The 27,895-nt window shown below is 37.1% G+C and overlaps 1 long non-coding RNA gene across 6 annotated transcripts; it reads right to left on the reverse strand.

The window, feature by feature from the left end:
• Window positions 1-27,895, reverse strand: LOC141377856 (uncharacterized). Of its 6 annotated transcripts, XR_015509582.1 has the most exons (5): window positions 18,128-18,173; window positions 13,345-13,465; window positions 12,002-12,286; window positions 1,416-1,754; window positions 1-1,271 (listed from the first exon to the last, which is right to left on the reverse strand). It is a non-coding gene; the product is annotated as an uncharacterized LOC141377856 (long non-coding RNA). The 6 variants fall into 6 exon arrangements; XR_015509580.1 differs by lacking the exons at window positions 1-1,271; window positions 18,128-18,173 and adding an exon at window positions 18,386-18,519 and having other exon boundaries at window positions 1,289-1,754; XR_015509577.1 differs by lacking the exons at window positions 1-1,271; window positions 1,416-1,754 and adding an exon at window positions 7,572-9,363 and having other exon boundaries at window positions 18,128-18,503.

Here is a 27,895-nt window from a genome sequence, read left to right on the forward strand (position 1 = left end):
GGGTCCAAGCCGCCATTCATTTGAGTGGAGAAATCATTCGTTTATGATCGCGTTTTATTCCTATCACACATTAAAGTTAATTTTACATAAAGTCATAGTGTACACAACAATCTCTGGGCTTGCTGCATAACAAATACCAAAGTTTTAACAATTTATAAAACAATTAATCACTTTCTGGCCATCGGATATTAGGCATGGACATACATACTGCGATCGTGACTTTCGAAAGTATTAAATCGCTTTGTAAACGTTTATTATTACCATTTCATGAATCTCCCCATTCAGTTGAATAGAGCGCTTGGACCCGGAAGCCACTCCGCGTGACGTCACACTTAACAAGCGGATAAGTTCAAAGATCTTAAAAGCAAGTAAAATAGTTTAAAATATCATTTCAAAGCTGTCCGAATGTGACTCTTTATACAAATCAGCTTCCGAAGTTCAAAGCATTCTCCTTGCGCATACACGCAAAGCATAATGGGTAATTTTACATTCTAAGAAAAAGGACTATAATTATTTAACCCTTTACATCAACAAACCTTACTTTCGTTCTTTTAAATTACTCTTCAAACAAGGAACATGACAAATTAAAGGCACCAGAAAAAAAACACTTCTAGTTCTCTTGAAACGTGGTCATACCTAGAAAAATAGATTACTTGCAATTTAATAAGGCTATTCAATAGATACTGTAAATTGAATCTAAAACCATTTTCAATACTTGAAGGTGCTGTATGTAAGTTTTTGACTCTTCTAAAGCAAAGGAATTACCATAATATGTTTGCAGACATTTAAGAAACATGCCAAGTAAACAAACTTGTTTATATGAAAAACAATGCTGAAGTCAGATATTCTCCTTCGAAAATGGGCCTTCCCTGACGGAACGTCTGTCTTTGTTTTGGTTTCAAAGTTCAAGTTGAAACAGTTTATTTTGTTTTCAAGATCTAAGGTGAACTATCTGCTGCTGCTTTTAGTAGTATGGCAATAATTGTCATGTAAAATGCCATCCAAACTCACATTGGTAGCATTTAACACTGAATAAAGCACATGAGGTTTACCTGAGGTGATCATTGTCATAGTTTTCTGTTGTTTAGCTGCAAGAAATAGAAGCCATTTCTAATATATCAATTTGAGGTGTTGGTTAGAACAAAAACTCCTTTTAATATGGAAATTATTCCTTCTATCATGTGCTGTTGCTTTTATTTAGAACATGGTTTAAATCACTCGCTCCTGTCCTCACTACATACATGACCTTTTGATTTAGGTTTTTTATTCACCTGTGCAAAAAGAAAAATGCATTTGCACATTTTTATTTTCATCACACTGAAAGACCATTAATCTGGAAGGTACAATCAGTAGCAGAATTCAAGAACAGCAAAGCAGTCTATATGCTGGATTTTGTGAGTCCACACTGACTTCACGGCTAGTTACCAACATACATGTCCACTCTGGGAATGGAGGAATCAGAGCAATGTACAGTATATAGAGAGACATCTTTTGGGGTATAAAAAATGACAGTGGAGCGAGGCAGTGACAGAGCACTGACGGCATTGAGGAATGGTGATCTGATAAGAGATGGAGGCCTGAGGAATGGGTCAGTGGAAGAGAGGGGCAGGTGGAGCGGCTGATGAACGGTATTAATCCCTTTCTCGCCGCCCGTTATCCTTCATGCTGCTCTGGTCAGCAAGTGCAGATGCATTCAGTCTGGAGGTGTTGGGGGAGTTCACACTGTATATGCCATCTAGAGGTTTCTGTTTGAGCTGAAAAGAGAATAATGGACAGCATTCACACAGCTATTGACTTTTTTTTTTAGTGCTTTATATTTACACTTAAATGCATATAGCAATGCTGCAAACTGGGTCAGTACGGTTGTATTGGGAAACTTCAAGGACGCTTTGGGTTTTATCTGTGTGAATACATATCGGTGGTAGTGAAAAACAGAGTAATAGCAATGACTGCAAACAGACTGTAAACAGATGGATAAAGAGGCTGTTTGTCCACCATGTGACAATATTCGACTTTATATACTAGCATAGAATGGAGTTTTTGTCACAAAAAGCAAAGAAGGGCATTTTATAAATTCTCGTTCTAGTGTTTGAATTTGATTGGCAAGCATGCTTTTTTGGTTTATCATTCTGCTTGTCTTTGTTTTTGATTTTATCTAGTGTTAAGGACCAGTGATATTTTCTGCATATTGCATGGCTATACCAGTGAGACTCATTAATTTATTAACTTATCTGATGTATGCACGACACTGACTATATGTTTACATGGACACCCGATAATTAGTTTCATGTAATTTTGGGTGTTTCAGTTTTATTTGTCAACTTTAACTGCAGTTAGGCATTTTCACTTTCATTCAGGAATGTTTCATGCATGCCCCTGTAACAAACAAGATAGCCCTTTTCACATATACAGACCTATTTCCATACAGACAGGAAATTTACTGACAATTTTCCAGAAAGAGCTGTATGTGTGAACAGGACCTTTTTGGAAAAAAAAAAAAAAAAAACAGTTCCGAGATTTTACCGGAAAGAGAAGTTTAACATTACAGGTTATTTGCCTGAATTCTGCGCTGTGTGAACAAATGCAGAAGGAAAATTCACGTCTACAATGTGCTGACGTGAGACGTCTACTCCAGCCAATTAGAACATTTACATGCATTTACATCCCCGCTGTATATGAAAAAAAGCCTTTGAATATTTTTCCAGACACATTTAGCTGCTGTTAGTCAGATAATGTTTCTATGATCCTTCTTAATGCCAACTGTGTAAAAAATTATTTATAAAATGCTTATGATAAACTGCAGTTTGTTTACCTTCAAGTTCCCCTTCAGTTAATTGGTGCGTGCATGTGAAGTGCAGAAGTGCTGCGATGAGCACCAGTACAGACATATTATGTACATTTTGACAGCGAAAGTGTGCCTCCATGTTTTCAGTTGTTCACAATACTTATCCATCCACAGAATTTGTGTAATGTGTAATGTGTAAACATTTAAAATCCAGAACATCCTTACCTGTATGAACAATGCTTTTTTTCAATTTACCGGTAAAGTCGTTCTGGTAATTTTCCGGATATGTGTGAAAGGGGCTATTGTTTGCGAGTATGAACTGCTAGAAGAATGTTGTTTTAATAAAATTAACACCTGCAAGCTGTATGGGGAAAAAAAAGATTGTGGTTTTTACATGTCTGTACTGCACTTTAATAATCTGACTAATATTGGCATACTCCTCATGTCTTAGCTAGATTTCTGTTTAGTTTCATTATGACTTCAATCACATTAAGGTTAATCAAAAATTCCTGTTTACATGGTCGACTTTTAATCAGAATATTGTCTTATTTGTATTAAAATGTTTTTATTGATGTCCATGTAAACATACTCACTGATTCATTCAGAAAGGGAGTTAAGCAAACAACTTGTTATGAATGTTATGAGTTATGAGTCATTTAATTATTTGCTTCCCTGATTTAATTTAGCTGCAAACAACACCAGTGACCAGTTTATGATTAACTTATTTGCTCAAACTATTCTTTCAAAACACATATTGATTCTGAAAAATTTGTAATATTGTTTAAATGTAACACATATCCATAAGTTTAATGACTACATACATATTAAGACCTTAGGTGTGTATAATTAGGGTAGGAGCAGGAAACATCTGCTCTAAACATACATATATATATATATATATATATATATATATATATATATATATATATATATATATATATATATATATATATATATATATATATATACAGCTGAAGTCAGAATTATTAACCCCCCTAAATTATTACCCCCTGTTTAGTTCTATTTAATAAAGAGAATATTTTTCAACACATTTCTAAACATAATTGATTTATTGAATAATTTCTGAAACTGATTCTTTTTTTTTTGCCAAGATGACAGTAAATAACATTTTTCTAGATATTTTGCAAAATACTATTATTCAGCTTAAATGGCAATTTAAAGTCTTAACTAAGTTAACTAGGCAAGTTAGTGTAATTAGGAAAGTTATTGTATAATGATGGTTTGTTCTGTAGACTATTGGGAAAAAATAGCTTAAAGGGGCTAATAATTTTGACCTTAAAATGTTTTTTTTTTTTTTTTAATTAAGAACTGCTTTTATTCTAGCCGAAATAAAAAAAATAAGACTTTCTCCAGAAGAAAAAATATTATCAGACATACTGTGAATATTTCCTTGCTCTGTCACACATCATTTGGGCAATATTTAAAAGAGACTACAATAGAGCACCCTCTTTGAATATTCAGCTTCAAAAGATAAGTTGTTATTTAATCAGTGTCATCAGGTCATATCTGTGCTTGATGATAGAGCAAGAAATTAATGGTAAATAATAACAAACATAGTGGCAACAACAAATGAGCAGCCCTCGGATGCAACCTTTAAGTATCTGTAAACAGTGTTTCTAAGGACCGGATTTAGAGACATTTATGAAACCAAGCCTTAGATAAGATAAAAGCGTGTTTGCAAACATAAGCAATGTCCCTGCAACATGACATTATTTATAAGGCAGCACGACTACATAACAGCAATTAGTGATTGGTTCAACTTTTACCTTTGTGGTAAAGGGGGCTGATTCACAGCTGCTGAACTCTCCATCATTCACTGCGGTGCATTCTAAGAATCAATTAAGGAGGAAAACAAGAACACTGCCTGTGACCTTTCAGATGGGGAAATTAAAAGAGCAATTCTTGCTCATGGGAAAAGAATTTAAATGTTCTTTCTCACCTTGAGTGGCAATGCTTACCCTTTAATTATACGTACATAAAGTGTTAGCAGCTCGTGTTTATCTGGTGCTCCTAATAAATGAACAACTTCATTTTCTCTCTACCGCATGTGCGACTGACTGAACTGCGTGAGCTGTAATAAACTGTTTTCTCATTCTGTCATTCCCCTACCTAGATGAGAATAATCTGTTGTACATAATGAATGGCATTTTATGTACAATACACTGCACTGTAATATTGTTTGTATTTGTCAAATTAATGTCAAGCTTCTGTGGCCAGTCTTAGACTTCTGGTGTGATTTGCAAAGTAAAAATATTGAGTTTCCCATTAATCATAATCTTCATTTTAAAATGTGGGTTTCTTAGAATTGAATTTCTGCTGAGTAGTCCCCGCTAACTGTGCATGACCAGTGCAGTCCAGTTCAATGACAAATTACTCTTATGAGTGTTGTTTTTATTTTGAGTAAATCAAAAACCTACTGCAAAAATAAATGTAATGTTATACGCAATAAACGAGCAGTTATTCTTGCAGCATACAGTTCAAATCTCCATTATTGATTAAGTACCTTTTAGATCAGTCTTTTAATGAATCATTCAAATATAACGGGATCCCTCATTGAAGATTTTAAGGCTGTTGAATTTGATTGACCTGCTGAGCAAAATTATGCAGTTTCACACAAGACATGAAAGTTCCAGTTGGTTCATGCAGTTTTTTAATGGTGATACGCATCTGAAATGGTTTCTGCAGGTGGTTTGTCAAGCCCACTTACCTATGTGAGGCTTGAATTTTAATCCTTTTTAATCCTGGTTTTGTTTACAGGAGTTCATGTGATTCCACAGGAGATGGGTTTTTATTTCTTGTTTCTATGATACTAGTGAATCTGTAGTCCGTGTGGGAATGGGAAGATCGTTCCTTTTTTTGTTTGTTTTATTGCTCAATTCATTAGCATACAAGACTGTACATAAAACATAAATTACACTACCAATTGACAAGTGCCTGACAAAAAGTACAGTACAATATGATACAATGAAAAAAAAATAACACCATAAGATATAAGGAAATAAAGAGAAGTGAGAAAGTGTAATGAAAAAAACAAGGGTTAAGATTACTTTTACAAGATCTGAAAAGCAGACCATATTTTAACCGTTTTTGAAGCTTTCTTATTAGTCGATCATGAAATCAACTTTATATAATTCTCCATATCTTTAACGAAGACTACAAAGACAAATTTACTATATAAAAATTTGTGAATGTAAAATTTACTTAACCTCTTAAACTCCTGTGCTTTTTTGGGATTTCCATTTTGCCTACCCAAACTTAAAAGCTTCCCAAATCCACATGCAGAGGTGTAAATGCAAAAAAATTGGTATCATTTTAAAGAAAACCCTTTGAATTTTTATAAAACACTATTTAAAGGGCTTAAAATAACTGTATAATTTGTTTTTGTTATAATAAATGCCTAAAAAAAGAGGAACAAAAAGAAAAAGAAAAAAAATGTCTCTACCATAATCTATTCCAACTGATGAGAGGTGCTATACAAGCCACAGGGATCGATCAGGGATGTTTCACTATTCTTTTGCTTGATCAAACATAATTCACTGTGTTTGGACCACATCAGACATACAAAAGGATTACTTATGCACATTACCTCAAAAACAGAGGAGAAATGGCCCTGAAGCACACAGCATAAGGGAAGAGATGACAGCTGTATGTGCTCTCTGGGGCTGCTCATTGATCATAAATTTATTTTTTTCACTTCTGCACCATGGAAACACCAAGATTCATTCAACAACTGTTTGATATGTGACTATAATTCAATAAAAAGAATGCTAGAACCGTATGAGCACCAGCAAGAGCTTTCGTTTGAGCTATAACTTGTCAAATATGAACCATATGAAAATAAACCAATGTTCAATACCCAGCTCGGGTATCCAAAATACTGTGTATTTAAGTGTAAATAACTTTTGTACAGTAGAATAACTCGGTACTGGGTCCGCGGATTTTAACTGGTTAAGAAAAAAAATTAATTTATTAAAAAAACATTATTTTCTTTTGTCTGGTCTGAGTTTACCCAAATATAATAATTTTTACTTCACCTTAACAAAAAATAAAAATAAAAAATCTATTATTTCAAAACTAATGATGGGGAAGATCATTCCCAACAGGTGTTAGATTGATGTTATACCCCAATGTTGTAGGGATGTAGACTTTTGGGTGTAAATGACAATCGGGTTGATGTCAGAATACAACATCAGACTGACGTCAGTGCACAACATCGGAGAGACATTGGATTTTGGTCACTTTCCAACACAAGCTAAAAACAATTAAATATCTAATATATTAGATATCTAATACATTAATATATCTAAATATCTAAGTCTAATGACGTTACAGCTTGACGTTTTGTGGACGTTACCACTATGACATCTATCGGACTCTGGGTTTTGGTTGAATAAATGTCGGTATTTGATGTCAATATGACGTTGGATTTTGGTCACTTTTCAACACAACATTGAATTACCCAACATCATGACCTAAGTCCAACCTAATATTAACGTCTTATAACAGTGTGTGCCTGCTGGGTTCAACCAGAGAGGAAGATTGAATGAAAAAGATTTTGGAAAGGAATCTCTCTGTGATGGTACCACAAAGCTGTGCTCACTTACCAACTGCAGATTCCTGGAGGGGATATAGACCTTCAGGAGCAGGGGGGGGGTAAAAGGGTGCAGTGCCAATGTTTTATAAGCAAGCAATTTGCACACTCAACATTGAGACTAATACTGGACTATGAAAGATTGAGTTCAGTAGAGAAAGAATTTGGTTAGAAGACATCAAAACATGGTTCCATCCTGCATTTATTAATGGTTTAGGCTGGCTTCGGTATAGTGGTATGAAGGATTTTTTTCTTTGGTACACTTTGTGCTTTTTGTACAAATTGAGCATTGTTTAAAGCTTACAGCCTACTTTAATATTGTTGCTGACCATGTTCATCTCTTTATGACCACAGTGAACCATCTTGTCATGGGTACTCCTAGCAGGATGACACACCATGTCAAAAATCATCTCAGATTCACATTATCAATGCTTCGCAACTGTAAGAAATGTGCACAGTTTGTTGTTTAATCTCTGCCTCTTAGAATTATGGCAGTTCTGAAGCCAAAAATGGGTTTAAACAATATCAGCAAAGTGTACCTAGTGCAGTTAATGTATACTGGCCAAAAGCATCAGAACAAAGTACAATTGAAAGCTTGGAATTTGATATTATGACGACACAATAATCCAATATAAACCAGGCAAGATCTGGAAGAGCCACTTCCCTTCCCTATCAGAGCCCTGATTTCATAGATTAACAGTCTGATGGATAGATAAGAATGTCAACACCTACTTTTCTTTCAAATACAGAGCTGATTTCAAACACATCAGCTCTTTTTCTCTCTCCTCAAATGCATAACCAGCTCCACGACCTCTTCCTCCCTGGATTAGTTCTACTATCTTTGGGTGTTTAGCCTGCGGCGCCGCTGAGTAGAGGCGGGAAGTGGGCGGAGGGGTGAAGTCGATATCTGTGGTTCTCTTCTCACTTTTGTTTAGGGAGCTCTCTGAGGAGAGGAAGGTGTGAACAAACACTTCTGTTTATTCTTACCGAGCATGCCATCGGAAATGCAGCCACATAGAGATTAGGGAGGATTCTTGCTCTCGTCTAAAGCATTAGCGATTTACTACGCATTCGGTGATGAATATCCAATCATGACAAAATAATGAGAATACAATGTGGCTGATATCCAACAGAAATAGATCTTAGCGTTTCTTTTTTGCTTAGGGAATGGTGAATTAGCTGTTTCTCTGGAACACAGGTTTCCTCTTTCATGCCATATATTTTGAAGGTAAGGGAGTTTCTCAAACATATCTACACTATACAGTGACAACGGCTAATGATTTGTGAGCCAATGATGGGAAATCACATAAGTCTGCGGGGCTACCCTTAAAACCTAGTGTTGGCAGGCTGCTGTAATTCCAATCCGAGACACTCTTTCATTTTCTCTCTTTCTCTATCTCAGCTCTTGCTTTTTTCAAAGGCTACTGTTTTTTCCTCACGTCCCTCAGCTTCTACCTCTTTCTTTCACCTGTAATTTCTTCAGGTCTGGAATCTAATGCACCCGCAGAACGACAAGTTTATTATCACCGGAACACAGAGAGCTTTTCCTCTGCCATGTTTATCTGACCCATTCCCAAAATTTCAGTGGCAGCCAATCTATCAGTTTATCACTGCTACTTCATCACCGTCACTCCTGGCAGCTAAATACAAGCTCCAAATCCGCTGCTACACACATCTGCGCCATTGTAAAGCTGACGTGTGGCAGGCTCGGTAAACAGGGTTGCCTGGGGCCAAGCACAATAAAGCTGTGGTTTCTCACGGAGCCCGGCTCGCCACTCTCTGCTGGGACCGCAGCTCAGCCGCCACACATGAGCGCAGGGACCCGGAGGTACACCTGCACACATGTACACACACATGGCAGCTACTCGCAGCTAATGCGTCAGCTTGAAATCATGCCGCAGATCTGTTTTGGTGGTGTTTTCGCTAATTGCATTTGCCACCTCAGTCACGTCAGACTGCAGATCCTCTGAAAATACATTTACACACACACACACAAAAAAAAAGAAATAAGACTTGCAAATGCAATAGAGCTGTCTAGATGTATACAGAAGTTTTCTTTTACAGATTACATATCTAATTATCTGTGCACATGTTTTTTTTTTCTGTAGGTTAATTTACTTTTGATAAAACTTTTGTATACAGAGGTTTAGCAAAAGATTCAGAAGTGAAACTAATTTAATTATTTTTTAAAAGAAAACACTGTTCATTCCTAAAAAATAAAGTGAATTCTTATATATTAATATTAATATGCTTAGTGCCATGCTTACTTGTCTTGTCACTGACATACCTGGGCCTAAAATAACTGCTTACAGCAAAATTTATGAATAATTTCTGTTTGCAATACACACTTAACCATACCAATACACATTATGCTAAAAGACAAAACTTCTACTTGATTTTACGAAATAAGCTGTCAAATGGTCATCGAGAACTTGATCTGTAATGGTAATCAATTATTTAACTTCTACTTTCAAAAAAAAAGTAAATAAAATTTTGCCGCCTCTTACAGTATCTTTAATAAATATTTAACCACATGTTTTTTTAATTGACTTTAAAATTACCTTTATTAAACTAGTGTAAAAATCCACTGGTTGTTTTTCAGTATTTTTTATATTTTTATTTTTTAATACTTATTTTTTTCTTGTGACCCAAAGGCTGAGGATTTAACTCAGTACTGCCAAGTACAATATTTGCCATGAAACTCTGAGTGTGTACTCTGTACTTGCACTGCCATAATAAGCAGCAGCAGCATATCAGATTTATACCGCCAAGCTCAAACCCATAAACATATTCATTACCACACTAAATCGAGAGAGTGGTCATGACAGAAGGATTGTAGTTAGGGAGTGAATATACAGTATTCTCCTTAATCTACAATACCAGGACTGAGGTGAGACACAAGAGCAAGGCACCCTAGTTGCTCCTTGGAATGGCAAAGAAAGGCAGCTGACTACTCCAGGTGTGTGATTGTGTATGTGTTTGTGTATATGTGTATGGCTTTGTTCACACTGCAAGGTTTGGTGCTCAAATCTGATTTTGCCCTTTTTACAGACAACCATGGTGTATTTCATGAACTGTAAAGGGTTGTTCTGCTACTACTAATGTGTATTTAGGCATTTGAAACCTAAAATAAGTCACTGGTGATTGAAAACACTGATCATGTGTGATTTATGACAACTGGTGTAGTGAACTCATCAAGGGTTAATAATGAGCAGCCACAGACTGAACTGTGAAGGCGGAGTTGGTTTAACCAGATTGGTTAACAAGCACCATTTTTGCCTTCAAAAAAATTTTCAACATGAACAACCAACTTTCTGTGGTAAAGCATTTGCCCTGTATGCCGTTTTACTATGCGGCCGAGGAGTAGATGATGTTTGCAGCACAGAATGATGACGCATGTCGCTTAAATATTATGTAATAGTCACATAAAATCCAACAAAATCGTTCATACTGCAGTCGCATTGCAAAACATCAGATCTGTGTCTGATTTATAATTACATATGAAAGTGGCACAAATCTGAACTGAAAAGACGAGATTCTATGCGGTTTGGGCTGTTCACACTGTCATTACCTGAGTCACACGTGGGCAAAAAAAATCAGATTCAGGCCACATCTGGCTGCAGTGTAAATGTAGCCTATGTGTATGTGTTCACTACTTACTACTGTGTAAGCACAAATTCAAAGCAAGGACATCATACTCACCATGATATCCTTAATTTTTCTTCAAGACATACAGTTAAGATAAAAACTTGTTTGGACATGCCAACAAATCATTTTATTTCTTATTTTAGCTTAAAAAACACTTAAGTGTTTCAGGCCTGTAGTAAGGGGGGGTTCGGGTGGTTTGAAAGACCCACCCCTCAATAACAAAGGTCCAGAAATTGTCCCATGCTTATTTGTCCTATTTTGACTGCTACATCATCATAAATTCTGAAAATCTCCTATTGAAAATGCTTTTAAAAATCAAGCCAAATCATCTGTTGACCATTACATGCTGACCATTAGCTGACCAACTTCAGCTAATTAGTTTTGGCCAATGCAATCTATTATTTTTCATGAGTCCAACATCAAACTGTGACAAGAAAACATCTTTCGCTACTGTATTTTTTTATTTTTTATTTTGAAAACAGTTTACAACTTTTTTTCCTAAATCTTATTTTCTTGAAACAAAAAATGACAGAAAAAAATGTGAAGCCTCTTAAAGCGGGCCATATTAAAATGAATTTGAATAAAATTAGTGCTTAAATTTGTCAATAAATGCAGAATTTCAATCTCATAATTTAAATAGAAAATGAGGCAAATAACTGCATTAAGGTCCACTTTTTTAGAAAAACAAACTACCCCTACACTAGACTGGCTACGGGCCTGTGTTTTACAATATTAAGGTCTGAACCACTGGACTATGACAATTTTATTTGAACCATATTTTGACCTTTTAGACTCTTGCAATATCTTTGTTTTTTAAGTACTGTATAAAAAATACTTACCTAAATTAATCTTGATAAAGAAACCAAAATGGGACATCTCATCTTTTTGACCCATTAACCATGCTAATTTCCCTTCCCAAACACTTCAAACTTTGAACACAACACATGAAACCTTACCTCAGCCCAACTCACAAGTGTACAGAACGAAGACGCAGTAAAAGAGATGAAGCGAATGGCTGGCGGCGCCACAGATGTCTGTAGTTGAGTAAGAAGCAGTGGTGGCGGAGCTGCCAGACAGTAGCTAAGTGATTAGGGATCTCTCCGTTAACCCCGCGCCATATTTAGCATCGGTGGGGTGCCGGGCCGGGTGCGCACCTCCAGGGCCCCGCCAGATGTTTGAGCTGCTGTGGCACGCATGGAGAAGCATGGAGAAGCATGGCAGCAGCAGTCGGCACAGCAAGCCTACGATCAGATAGGGATGAGAGCATGTCCCCCCTGCAAACTCATCTCACACTCACACATTATCGCTCTCTTTCTCTCTTTTCGGAGTTGCTAGCAGCAGATGCTACGCTAACAAGTGCCCCCTCCGTCGGATCGACATTAGTCATCTCTTCCTCCTGCATCCACCTTGCTGGGACGCTCCGCCGGGGGGTGACCAAGATAAAGTTTTGACTGGCAGGACCATTTGTTTTAATCAGGTGTTTGCAGACACTTGCCTGACCTCCATTAGTTGAAATTTTAATTGAAATTAACCCCCACTACTACCCCAATTAACCCACTCCCCCAGCACACACATGCGTGCCACACTCCTGGCATCTGTTCTGGGAGAACCGGGGCAAAGGGAGAGAGAGAGCGGTGCGTGGAGGCGAGCACTGAGTGAACATGTCCATACACACTCAAACACACCTATTCAAACATGCAGACCTTTCTGTGTCTGTAAGAACTCAGTGTAGAAGCAGAGCGACAAAATGGAGTGTAACAATTACATCATGTATTGGTCCATGTGTTTAGAAAGTGCATATTGTTTTATTTAATTTATGAATTTATTATTATTATTATTATTATTATTATTATTATTATATTAAAATGTAAATATTTTTACATAAATATATTATTTGTTTACAAAACCAAAATAAATCCAACATTTCAGTTTGCAAATATAAGATATATATATATGAATAAAAAAAAAATTCTAATGATGTTATGAAATGCTATTCATTTTATAAAATAGCTTAAATACATTGTTATGAATAAATAAATATTTTAAAATTAATAAATAAATTAAAGGGACTAAGCCGAAAAGAAAATGAATGAATGAATAAATAAATAAACAAACAAATAAATAAATAAATAAATGTACTTACATAATTGATATTGTTATTATATTATAATTAAATGTAATTTCTATAAAATATTTACAAAATATATAATATAAAAGTGTAAGTCTTATAGTTAAATGTGCTAGCTTTATATTTAACATCATATCACAGTGTAAAAAGTAAAGAAACTGGTGTGTATACCTGCATGTGTGTGTGTTTGTGTCACAAGCAGTGTGTCCTTGGCTGCTGACGCTTGATTTATGACACACATGAGGACTTGCTGACTGAAATGTTCTCAAGAGTGGTGGCACAGCATGTAGACCTACACACACACACACACACACACACACACACACACACACACACAAAAAAAAAAAAAAAAAGCATATTTAGTTCCCTCCCTTATACACGACTAACCCATCAGCCATCAGCCGAAAGGAAATAAGTACTCGGATATCTTGAGCGAGAGAATGTCACCCCGTGAAGGACAAAATTGCAGTGTCCTGAGCTTGTGCACCCAGACACTACAAAGCCATCTTTCATACAGACCCCCTTCCCTTCTTGAAGAGCACCTGAACATCCACCCCAGTCCAGCTCTGGCTCAAAGGTCCTCTTTAAGGGGTGAGGGGTGCAGATCCTGGGGGTTTTGCCCTTGAGCAAGGTGCTTATATCCAGATTTAAGCAGCATTACTCTCTTCAGTGAGTCCAAGTGCAGAATATTTTAGTTTTAATATTATAGTATTCATATATTATATTCTTTATTCATTTCATTTTCTTTTCGGCTTAGTCCCTTTATTAATCACTGCGGAATGAACCACCAACTTATTTAGCACGTTTTACACAACGGATTCCTTCGGATCACTGGGAAACACTGTTACACAATCACACACATACACTATGGCCAATTTCATTCATTCATTCATTTTCTTTTTGGCTTAGTCCCTTTATTAATCTGGGGTCGCCACGACAGAATGAACCACTAACTTATCCAGCATATGTTTCACGCAGTGGATGCCCTTCCAGCTGCAACCCATCTCTGGGAAATATCCACACACACTTATTCACACTCAACACAATTTAGCCTACCCAATTCACCTGTACCATGTCTTTAGACTGGTAAAAACCGGATGAAACCCACGCGAACGCAGGGAAAACATGCAAACTCCACACAGAAACGCCAACTGACCCAGCTGAGGCTCGAACCAGTGACCTTCTTGCTGTGAGCACTACCTATTGCGCCACTGCATCGCCTATGGCCAATTTAGCTTACCCAATTCACCTACAGCCCATGTCTTTGGGGGAAACGGGAGCAATCTGAGAAATCGCACACGATTACATTAACTCCACACAGAAATGGCAACTGCAATATTATTATAATATTATCTTTTTTGGGGCAACTTAAATTGTTTTATGTTCAACCTACTTAAATTTGTAAAAATGATTGTGTTAGCTTAATAGATTTGTGTTGGGACGGCAGGAAGGAATTGTGCTGAACCTAGAATTTTTTACAGCTTTTAAGTTGTGTTCCAGATGACGCAGTGTGCTCTTATACACTATGCAGTCATCAAGTGTATGAAATTTATATGGTTATTGTGTCATTAATCATCAGAATTTGAAAGCTCCGCCCCCTACACTTTATTTTTAAAGCTGTGACAGGTAATTTAAATGTAACGTCCAATAATTTTTTTGTTTGACTTAAGTTTTCATGAGAATAGTATGCATGCACTGTATGCAAACCACTGGTATTTGGCAATAAACTGATTTAAAAATGAATTAAACTGATTAAATGTAATTTAATATATATTTATTTTGTGTCTCTCTTATTTAAATGTTTATTATGGATCTCTGTTAATGAGCTGATGATCTGAATCAGATGTGTTAAGGAAGACTTACAGTACAAGGGGTGGCCAAGGACCGGAATTCAGAACCACTGTCATTTCAGAACTGTAAGTAGATGAGAAATGTTGTACACGAAAGGGGCAAATTAGAAAGATTCCAGTTCGATCTTACAAGGAAACGTCACTATTTAACATTTTGTTAGTGGCTTTTTCAGTCAATTTTTAAAAGTAGGCATAGCATCCAACCCCACCCCTAAACCCAACAATCCTTTGGGGATGAGCAAATCGTACTAAATTGTACGAATGAGATTGTACAAATTATTTATGAATCAGCCACTAAATTAAAGTGGCTGTGAGATAGCATTGGAGTTTCTCAAAATTGCAAATCGATTGCTTGACTATAATAATCCTCTCAGGCTCATTTTAAAAAAGTACCTCTATATACATTACTAGAAACCCCCAAATATGTCCCATGATGTTCATTTTTTTTCTTTTTGTCAGAGGCCGTTGTGTTTACGTTGTGTGATATCTAATTTCTCTTGCGAGAGCCATTGGCGTCTGCTGTTGTCCTGCTGTAAATCCTTCAGAGGTAAGCACCAATTAACCCGCCCACCCACTTCCCTAAACCCAACCGACAAATATAAAAAGCAATGCAGAAATAGAAAAGCCCTCGTCTGATTTTTACCTCATTCTCACTCTGTTATTTACTTGTTTATTTTACTTTTTGGCTTCTGTTTTTGTCTTACCCGCTTTCTAGAACTGTCACCAGACTCGAACCCTGCCAATGTTGTCAACTCTTCTCTGTGTCTCTAGTCCACTGACATACATGGCGAGCTAACTGGACAAACTGGTAACAGTGGGAAAGCCATTCATACAGGGGTAAGTGATTAGCAGGTAAGCACGAAAAGAAATGGCATCATAACGCCCCGTAGCGTTCATTTTAAAGAAGAAAAGCAGCCATAAGTACTTCTGGCTACAGAATTTGCGCTCTCCAGAAACATATATAGGGCTACGTTTTCAGAATGTGCCTATGTTGATAATAATGTATGAAATATAAGTATTTCTTCATAAATATGTAATAATTATGCTGTAAATTTAATTAGACAATTTATTATTTCAATATTGTTTATGTCGATGTTACAACTAATACATAAAATAAACTCAATGATTATATTTTAGGTTTTTTGTGATTTTGCGCTTTTAAAATACTTCCTAACTTTGCTGAAGTTCACCATTTTCACCATTTTAAGTAGTAGGGCTCTACTGCACTCAATATTCTGAATAAATCATCAGTTTTTGGAAAGCCAAATGTGCACCCTTTCCATGACATTGCTCAAACAGCACTAACATGATGATAATGCATAGAATTTTTGCAGCATTAACCAATTATTTCCAAATACTGACATAGATATGTAAGGGAGAATTTGATTAAGGAAGGTTTTTTTTATTTATGTATGTATTTATTTATTTGTTTGTTTATTTATCTATTTATTTTTCTTTATTTATTTTTATCAGGTCTTCTTTTTAAGTCTGGAAAAATATTTTTATAGGCAACCTGTAACTTTGCAGATCTTCTATATTCAAAAGCAGCTACATACACATCATATGACCCCTTTAAAATGCACTTTTTTCTTTTGGATTTTTTCAGTGTCAACTCAATACTTCTATTATTTATACTTAAAACAAAACAGAATAAAATCATACATGAGTACATGAATTGGGACACACCTCTCTTAGCTTCAGCTCTGTTTGTGGGAAGAAAATGATCAACATCCATACTCATCTTGTAATATATTAACCCACCTGCAAATACTTCCATCCTGAAACGAATCGGCAGCTTAAACCAAGCTGATACATCCACCGGGAACGAATTATAGTTGGGATTAGGATTGGAACGAATAACCCAGTGTTTTATCAGTGGGCCCATGTTCCAGTGCCGAGCTGCATATATTTCAGGTAAACATAATCCAGATGCTGTGCAGCAGGGATAGATTCAATTAAGATACCGGACAACTTTGTTAATACAGCCATATCTTAATACCCCTGCTGCAAGTGGTAATGAATCTGGCTCGGAGAGCAGACTGAAACAGGGCTCGGGACAGAAGCCACAGCTTGCTGAACAGTGAGGCAGCTCTGTCTCAGGTGGGCTTTGTTAGAGAGAAATGCTAACAGACTAGAGGCTAATTCGCTATGTAATGTGTCATTTGTGCTTGCTTTGTGTGTTTTGTGTTATCGCTGATGCTTTTCTTTGTCCTATATTGCCTGAGTGTGTTTTTTTCTTCTTCATATGTTTAGGGAACCATTCCAAGTAGTTGTCTAAGAAGAAATTTTAAATGTACTAAACATTTAAAATCTTTTATATTTGTTTTCGCAGCCTTAGAGCAGGTTTTATTTCTCCAGTATAGTAGTACAACAATTTATATACGCTTGATTTATTTATTTATTTTTTTTTTTTCAGATTTTCTTACACAAAGTTTGTTAGACTTTAACAAAATCTACTAAATTTGTGGAAAGCACAGTGATCAATATAAAAAAACAACATCAGGGATTGAAGTATGAAGAAATATTTAACAAAAAGTTCTAAATGTTACAGCAGTAGATCAGTAGGAAAGATTTTCCAGAGAATCTTTATCAAGTTTAAATCAGGACTCTAGACTGACCATTTCATTTCTTCAGTGTTTTCAGTTTCAAGGAACTTCTGCATACACCTTTCACTGACTTCTTTACACACTTTTGGTTTTGTCTAAAGACAAGCAAGTTCCCATCGGTTCCAAACAAATTAAATATGCTGATCAAAGTTTTGGTCACTGCAGTTTGGGCCTACTAATGTGGCCGAGAGAGCTTAACGAGCTGCAATTTAAGAAAGCACATGCAATTACCAAAAACACCAGCAAATAAAGAAACGATCTTCATTAATTTGACAGCACACGTGTTGCAAATTCTAACAACACAAACAACTGAAGGAATGCTCAGCAATTGGTCACAACACAAACAACTGAAAAAATGTGCTGCAAATTGGTCACTTGCAAATATCCACGTAACACAACTGAAATGTTTCAAGGGGACCCAAAAACATGACGGACCGTGCTGAGATATGGATGTGTGTCATGTAATCAGGATATTAAAATAAACAAAAAACAACTCACCTTTTAAAGACCACCAATCACTTCACTGCGCAACAGTCATGAAATACTAGCTGCTTCCCAAATGGCACACTATACACTATGCACTAATGCACTATGTACTTATGCACTTACACACTCAACAGGATAGTATATGTATGTAGTGTTGTCCCAAATGGCACACTAATGTTTTTTTACTAAGAGGAAATTCAAACCGTTTCCCTGATGACGTTTGACGGTTGCCAAATCAGTGAAATAAACAACCGAATTATCATATAATACCTGCCGTGAGTATTGCCACATTCACCATCGGGAGGCGCTATAATCACTCTCATAGTAGAACTTCGCTTTTACCATCCAAAATAAATAAAGTTATCCAACATGTGCGTCCGATAGCTCCGCCCCTTCCGCTACGTAAGCAAACCTGCGGTCGTTGAGTGCGTGAAGTGTCCATCATTCCACACTTCATTTAACCGGCTGAATGAGTGCATCATCCGGGTAATTAAAGTGCACTTAATGTTTTTAGAGTTTTCAGTGTGAACACACTACTTACACTATTTATACTACAAAATGGCGAAGAATAGTGTTCGATTTGGGACGCAGCTACTAACACATCTATATTTCAGCAGGGTCCGTCATGTTTTTATGTCCCCTAGAAACATTTCCGTTGTGTTACGTGGATATTGGCAAGTGTTGTGATGTATTTGCAGCACACTTCTTCAGTTGTTTGTGTTGTGTTCAATTTGCAACACGTGTGCTGTCAAATTGATAAAGATCGTTTCTTTATTTGCTGGTATTTTGGGTAATTGCATTTCATTTATTCAATTGCAGCACGTTAAGCTCTCCCAGCCACCAGAGCTTTCATTCTAAATTCTCTTAAACTTCAAGATGCACTGTATAGAAAATCAGATTTTCACCCTGTCCAGCACTTAACTGGCAATCAATTCCAGCTCCAGTGTTAAACCATTTGTCTATTAAAAGACCACTTCACTTTTTTGGATATAGCCTAGTTTTCCATCAGCATTGGTACATGATATATAGAGAAGAATCTAAACTCAAAATTAAAAGAGTTTTAGTGTCAGTTTGAGTTTAAGTAAGATGCTAATGGTCTGGCGTCACAGTGGCGCAGAGGGTAGCACGATCACCTCACAGCAAAAACTTTGCTGGTTCGAGCCCCGACTGGGTCAGTTGGCATTTTGTGTGGAGTTTGCATGTTCTTCAGATGTTTACGTGAGTTTCCTCCGGGTGCTCTGGTTTCCAACACAGTCCAAAGACATGTGGTATAGGTGAATTGGGTAAATTGGCTGTAGTGTATGCGTGTTTCAAAAAGTTGGGTTATGGCTGGAAGGGCATCCACTGCGTGAAACTTATGGATAAGTTGACGGTTCATTATGCTGTGGCGACCCCTGATTAATAAAGGGACTAAGCCAAAAAGAAAGTGAATGAATGGATGTTAATGGTCTAAATTTATTCAATGGTCTATGCTAAACTAAGTTTAAAGTATTCTTGTTGGACCTGGAAATCGGCTAATTGGATTCACTCACTAATCACTTTCTTTTGGCTTAGTTAAAACTCTAGGAAGTGCACCTTTAAGATTATCTGAATGTAGTTTTTGTCCTTTCGTCATTTTTATCCTACATTTATCTTTCATGGAAAACTTTTTTGTGGGAATTGTCAGAGTCAGTGACACTGCAAAGAAGCAGTGGTCTAGAAATCAGCCTCTGTTGCTATGGCTGAAAGAGTCATCCCTTTGGCCTTCTTCTGGATCATTTAATGTACACTGCATTCTAAATGGGCTCATTATACCCAGTGTTTGATCTATGTGAGGAATATCTATCCCACTGATGGTTGAATATATCTTAAGTAAGTCATTATACGTAAAATATTATGAAAACAAGCAATAACTCATGACAGGCTATTGAATTGTTAGGAAATAATGGACACCCTAGGCATTAAATGTGATATGATTTTTTGGATGTTGTAGGCTATAATTGCAATAACTGAAAATAATGTAGTGATATGAACTATAATGCAGTCAAAATCTGCCTGAAACTGCTTTAGCTGTGCTGATTCCATAGATACAAAATGTATTTGGGTGGCACGGTTGCGCAGTAGGTAGTGTTGTCGCCTCACAGCAATAAGGTCTCTGGTTCGAGACTCGGCTGGGTCAGTTGGCGTTTCTGTGTGGAGTTTGCATGTTCTCCCCACGTTCGCATGGGTTTCCTCCAGGTGCTCCGGTTTCTGCCACAGTCCAAAGACATGTGGTACGAATTGGGTAGGCTAAATTGTCTGTAGTGTATGAGTGTGTGTGGATGTTTCTCAGAGATGGGTTGCAGCTTGAAGGGCATCTACTGCGTGAAACATCTGCTGAATAAGTTGGCGGTTCATTACGCTGTGGCTACCCTGGATTATTAAGGGGAGTGAGCGGAAAAGAAAATGAATGAATGAATGAATGAAAATATCTCTGCTATATACAGGTGAATTAAGAATTATTACCCCCCGGAATTATTAGCCCCCCTGTTTATTTTTTTCCCCAATTTCTGTTTAACAGAAAGAGGATTTTTCAACACATTTCTAAACATAATAGTTTTAATAACTCATTTCTAAAAACTGATTTATTTTATCTTTGCCATGATGATGGTAAATAATATTTGACTAGATATTTTTCTAGACACTTCTATACAGCTTAAAGTGACATTTAAATGCTTAACTAGGTTAATTAGGTTATAAGGGTTAGCTTAGGGTAACTAGGCAAGGTATTGTATAATAATGATTTGTTCTGTTGAAAAATATATAGCTTAATGGGGCTAATAATTGTGACCTTAAAATTATATATATTTTTTTTAAATTAACAACTGCTTTTATTCTTGCCGAAATAAAACAAATAAGACTTTCTCCAGAAGAAAATTTTTTTTATCAGATATACTGAGAAAATGTCCTTGCTCTGTTAAACATATATTGGGCAATATTTTTTAAAAGAAAATAAAGTTCAAAGGGGGGCTAATAATTCTGCTTTCCACTGTATATAAATGTATCTATATATAAACAATTTGTAAGAATTGATTCAGTCAAGTTTGTCAGATTTCCCAGTGGCTGTGTAATTTTTTTCATACATTGGTTGTATCCTAATGCGTGGCGGTTTAATGCGCTCCACTACTTTAAATACACAGTATTCATATCTACATGCAGAGAATGTTGCTGTCACAGCCGCAAAATGACATTGCCATGCCACTGCCTTTTCCCTCAGTCACAGTGAGAAAAGAGCTCAATGGATGTGGCTGCAGGACTGGATGTACTTGGTTCCAATATTAATATTTATCGACAAAAGTAGCCTGGTGTTAAAACAGGGCCTCGGGGGCATTTGGCTGGACTTAAGCCCCAGGAGGGCATGCTGACTCAAAGTCTTATTCAGATGATGTGCAGTAGATGCTTGTCCTTGAAGAAAAGGCATTAAAGCCCGCTGGAGTCAAAGAGTGAGAGAGTGAGAGGCAGAAAAGCGAGTGAAAGAGAGCAACAGAGGGAGGAAAGAGAGTGACTAGAAAGAGGCAAAGCCTGGGATTCTTCATAGGGTGGATGATGTACAGCACACTGACTCGCACAAAAGTGTTTCCACGCAGTAGAGCACACAATCCCCTCTTCAGGAAACTGAGATCAAAGCAGAATTAAGTAGTTAGAGATGTTGCATGCAAATTTGCACTGGCCTCCAGCCGCATATCTTGCCGTGTTGATTTGGGCGTCAAGCAGCAGGGTGTCAAATGCTTGGCCACTGGAGATCCACAGTGTCGTTTTGTGGGGGAGAAAACGGGTATATTTTGTCTAACACTGGAGCCCATTGTAGATTTTTTTTATCCAGGAGGAGACTAGGTGTTTTTGATGTTGGATCACAGTTAAAGCCTAAAGAGACATCAAATCCTAAATTGTCCCAAGGGAAAAGGAACTGTGCAAATTCCTTTAGTTATTTTTCTGCAGTAGTTCTTGATAATAAATAGCAGACAGGATGTGATGTCATACTTAAAATGTTTTTAAATACATAATGAATTAGTAATAATAAGGTTTACAATATATTTTGTATTGGATTTTTTTTGTTCAATTCACGCTTTAGAATATAGTTCAATAGTGAATTAGTCCCTCCAGGATTGTTTAGGTACCATTTTGTTAGTGTATGTGTGTGTCCTAAAAATCCATTCATTCATTAATTATCCTTTGGCTTAGTCCTTTTATTTATCAGAGGTTGCCACAGCGGAATAAACTACCAACTTGTCCAGCATATGTTTTACACAGCGGATGCCCTTCCAGCCTCAACCCAGTACTGGAAAACATCCATACACACTCATTCACACAAGTACACTATGGACAATTTAGTTAATCCACTTCACCTATAGTGCAAGTCTATAAACTGTGGGGGAAACCGGAGCATCCGGTGGAAACTCCACACAGAAGAGTCCTAAAAATTACAATCACAGTAACAAAGCATGGCATTATTTGCTTTAATTCTTGTTTTGCAGTTAAAATACACAAAAAAAGTTTTAGTCCCTTTATTATTCTGGGGTCGCCACAGCGGAATGAACCACCAACTTATCCAGCAAGTTTTTATGCAGTGGATGCCCTTCCAGCCGCAACCCATCCCTGGGAAACATCCACACACACTCATACACTACAGACAGTTTAGCCTACCCAATTCACCTGTACCACATGTCTTTGGACTGTGGGGGAAACCGGAGTACCCGGAGGAAACACACGCAAACGCAGGGAGAACATGCAAACTCCACACAGAAACGCCAACTGAGTCGAGGCTCGAACCAGCGACATTCTTGCTGTGAGGCGACAGCACTACCTACTGCGCAACTGCGTCACCTATTTTATATTATATTATATTATATTATATTATATTATATTATATTATATTATATTATATTATATTATATTATATTATATTATATTTATTATATTATATTACAAAAAGGGCGAGGCAGTGGCGCAGTAGGTAGTGTTGTCGCTTCACAGCAAGAAGGTCGCTGGGTTGCTGGTTCGAACCTCGGCTTAATTGGCGTTTCTGTGTGGAGTTTGCATGTTCTCCCTGCCTTCGCGTGGGTGTGCTCCGGTTTCCCCCACGGTCCAAAGACATGCGGTACAGGTGAATTGGGTAGGCTAAATTGTCCATAGTATATGAGTGTGTGTGTGAATGTGTGGATGTTTCCCAGAGATGGGTTGTGGCTGGAAGGGCATCCGCTGCGTAAAAAACTTGCTGGATAAGTTGGTGGTTCATTCTGCTGTGGAGACCCCAGATTAATAAAGGGACTAAGCCGACAAGAAAATGAATGAATGAATGAATATTACAAAAAGTTCATACATATACTTTTTATTATTTATAATGAGTAACAAAGTCTACCTATGATGCTTTAATTCTCTAATGGTAAAGCATTCTTTCATTATATGAATTTGCAGATGCATGATTTGGTGACTGCACTTTATGTGACTGCACTTTACATAAATTTAGCAGATAAATTTGAAATGTATTTATTTAACCGTGACAATGCTCATTCATCTGCAGTAAAGTTGTAAATAAGTCAGAGTTAGCCACAAGGGCTAATTTTAAAAAGCCAACCTCAAATCAAAAAACACATTATTACACATGCAATAACAGTAAAGATACATTACGTTAAGACAAAAAACTAGTCTTGTCTTTTTTTCTAGTCCAAAAATCTAACAATTCTTAAATCAAGAAGAATTTTCTAGACAAGAAAAACATAATGTCTTGTTTTAGGAATAATATGCAAAAAGAAAGGCTGTTTTCCTTAAAAGAAGCAAAATAACCTGCCAATGGGGAAGACAAAGTAATCTTATGTCAAAAGGAAAATGAAGATTATTTTGCTTACCTCAATGGCAGATTATTTTGCTTGTTTTAAGGAAAAACTGACTTAATATTGGCATATTATTTTTGAAAACAAGACATTATGTTTTGCTTGCCAAGAAAATGCTTCTTGATATGAGAATTTTTAGATATTTGGACTAGAAACAAGACAAAAGATCTAAGTAAGAAAAGCATTTTTGCAGTGTAATAGATCGTGTTGCTCTGCCATTATTATTTTTCTGTGTCAAAAACTCACATAATGGAGGTGGAGCATGTATATTTAAAATGTGTAAAAATCATACAAGCATCAGCCAAATATTTCATATTATAACTCAATGATTGGCTAAACTGGAGAAAAAAAAATGGTAACATCATATTCCCACAAAGACTCATGCCACCAGCTTGTGCCTAATTCATAGTCTCTGTACAGTGACAGAGCGGGACAGCAGTCAGGGGGGAGGAGGAGGTGGCGGGATAGGGCAGAGCAGGCTTTCAGCAGAGATATCAGCAGACAGAGACACAGACTACAGCCAACTGTGACAGCCTGCAGATAGAGAGACCCGTATGGAGAAACAGGGAGAGATACAGAGATACGTAGATGGATGGAGAGAGCATGGAGGCAACAAACAGAAATGCAGCACAGATATGCACAGGGAAGGGAAGGAGCTGAAGAGTGCGTCGTAACAATAATTCATTATTTGTCTTGTTTTACAAATGCCGCTCCTCGAGACATTCAATTTATTGTGGCGCGGAGGATTGTCAGCCCCATGGAGTGCTTCGCCGTCTCTCTGCGTGACAGCACTCCAGATGCTGAGAGGGGGCCGACACACAGATGCCACTGTGGGGGTTTGTTGAAGGATGAACCAACCTGTGTCCAACGGGGGCCCACTTTCCTTTTCCAACTCCACCCTCCCCACTACACCCCCCTCCTCTTCTCTAGTTAAGCCAGGAAAGGAATTCATTAAAATATAAGTCCTCCTGAACTGCACCCGTAATCCGACAGATTAATGGCAGAGCATGAAATCTGCAGTTTACGTTGACAAAAGTTACAAGTTGGGGGAGGGGCGGCAGGGCCCTGCAGTGGATTACGGGCGAGCGGTGCTTAATGCAGGAATAATTTGATGTAGCTGCCAATTTGCTGCGCACGCACTCACCGGCACAAATCCGACTTTGCTGCGCACTTCTGAGGAAGTTTTATGGGTGAGGAGAACTCCTCCGGAGCACGTGGCCTGCAGACCTGACTCTCTGAGCATGTACGATGACTTTATCAAGTCACTGCATAAATGTGATGTGTGTTATTCATTGATGAGTCAGAAAAAAAATTGGCATTTACATTTTTGCAGTGCAGAGCACATGTAAAACAATCATCTGCAATCGAAATCACTGTTTCAAATGGTGAAAGACGCTGAAGAAATGATCCTCAGTCAGGGTATCTTTCGTCCATTCCATATCTATTTTCAAACAAAACAGGAAAACTAAGAAAGGGCCATTTTTCTGGTTTCCATTTACTTACAAAAACAAAGAAAAAAAATTCTAAAATATTTTGGCTCGATTTAGATTTTTTAAATTAGGGTAGGAAAACAAATAAACAAATTTAAAATTCAATAAACACATGTAGGCAGTGCTGAAACGCCCATTTTTCTCTGATTGGTCCACCAAATCTGAGCTTGTGCGGTCGCCCTCAAAATAATAGTCTTGCGCAGAGCAGCACCCAGGCTTTTAGTTATTATAATTTAGGCCTACAGAAGCTCTGAAACTATTGTGCAAACCAGGTGCTGCTCAGAAATGGCGCAGCATCAGGTAAACATTATTATTATTATTATTATTATTATTATTAGGCTATTATTATTATGCTTTGTTATTAGGCTTTTATTATTCGGTTATTATTATTTTTATTATTATTATTATTATATAGGCCTTGCTCAGAAACAATCATGTAAACCAGGTGCTGCCTGGAAATGGCTATCTTTGCTATTATTATTATTATTATTTGGCTATTATTCTTACTCTTATTCTTATTTTTATTCTTCTTCTTATTATTATTATTATTGCCGGCAGCTAGCTCTCTGCAACTCTCACATAGTCGCCCACTGAAGCTAAGCAGGGCTGCGCCCGGTCGGTACCTGGATGGGAGACCACATGGGAAAGCTAGGATGCTGCCGGAAGTGGTGTTATTGAGGCCAGCAGGGGGCGCCCAACCTGCGGTCTGTGTGGGTCCTAATGCCCCAGTATAGTGACGGGGACGCTATACTGCTCAGTGAGCGCCGTCTTTCGGATGAGACGTTAAACCGAGGTCCCGACTCTCTGTGGTCGTTAAAAATCCCAGGACGTCCTTTGAAAAGAGAAGGGGTTTAACCCCGGCATCCTGGCCAAATCTGCCCACTGGCCTCTGTCCATCATGGCCTCCTAACCATCCCCATATTCAATTGGCTTCATCACTGTCTCCTCTCCACCAATCAGCTGGTGTGTGGTGTGCGGTCTGGCTCAAAATGGCTGCCGTCGCGTCATCCATGTGGATGCTGCACACTGGTGGTGGATGAGGAGATCCCCCCATTGTGTAAAGCGCTTTGAGTGCCCAGAAAAGCGCAATATACATGTAAGGAATTATTATTATGGTTATAATTGTTGTTATAGTTATTATTATTATATAGGCCTTGCTCAGAAATCAGGTGAACAGCAGCAAACTATGTCTAATAATATACAGCTAATTTACAGTTTTATTTAATTTATGCATACACAATGAATGTACGCCTGCTAACTGATCATATGATAGAATATGTAAACTTAGTTTATATATATATAAATATATAATAATACTTAAAAGCCTGGGTGCTAGTCTGCAGACGACTATTATTTTGAGGGCGATGTCACAAGCTCTGATTTGGTTGACCAATCAGAGAAAAATGGGAGTTTCAGAACTAAAATCAAGCCAAAATCTCGTTTTTTTTTTTTTTTTTTTTTGCTCTCAAAAGACAAAAAACGTCCATTTTCTTGAAAACGGATATGAAATGGACTGAAAATACCCTGATTTTCCCTCCTTCATTTGTTTGCCAGAAATTGAAACACATTGATGAAATTAGATTTTGTAGTTTAAACGTATAATTACTCATGTAATCACATACTCGGTGTTAACCACAACCAGTAAGTTGTTAGGAATAAAACTAAAGAGCATTGATAGTATATACAAAGAAATAGTACTAAATAAGGCTATCACGATTGTCAATGATGAGAGACATCCTTTATCGAACAACTTCCAATTGTAACCAATAGGTTATTGATATTGTGTTACCCAATGTGTAAGAAATAAGAAAAAATGATCATTTATACCTCAAGCAATTAAGTTTTTAAATTCCTTCTCTCAGTAGCAGTTGATGGCCAGACTGGATATTTAAATAGAGTAGGGGTACCATGTTTTTAAATGATTTATTTATATATATGCCAACTGTGAAATGTCAGATGTCTTTGTGAGTGTATGCTGCAAACGAAATTTCCCTACGGGGACAAATAAAGTTAACTAACTAACCAGCTAATATTACATTTACCTCAGGAAAGTCATCCACTGTAATCAATTCAATTACAAGAAAGAAAAACATGGCTAGAATTGTCAACACTTTGTTGTTCAAGTAGTTCAAAAATACACCATCATTCAAAAATACAGTACTTTCTGTAATGTTTAATCAAATAGCCTTGCAATCTAATGTCAAAAATTGAAACAGCTTCACATGCAACACTACATTTACCTCAGAAAAGTCATTCACTCTATAACTAGTTCTTCTGTTAGAAATAGTAAGAGATTGCTAGATGTGTAAATGTTTTGTTGTTCAAGTTCAGACATGAATAAGAAGTCAAGTTCAGAGTTACAGTGTAGCCTACTTACCGAAATGAATAACCACTTATCCACACTCGCACCCACACACTCGTCCAATGTGTTTCAAACTCTG

The sequence above is a fragment of the Danio rerio genome, chromosome 15, assembly GCF_052040795.2.
Source record: "Danio rerio strain M-AB ecotype USA chromosome 15, GRCz13ab, whole genome shotgun sequence".
Taxonomy (NCBI): domain Eukaryota; kingdom Metazoa; phylum Chordata; class Actinopteri; order Cypriniformes; family Danionidae; genus Danio; species Danio rerio.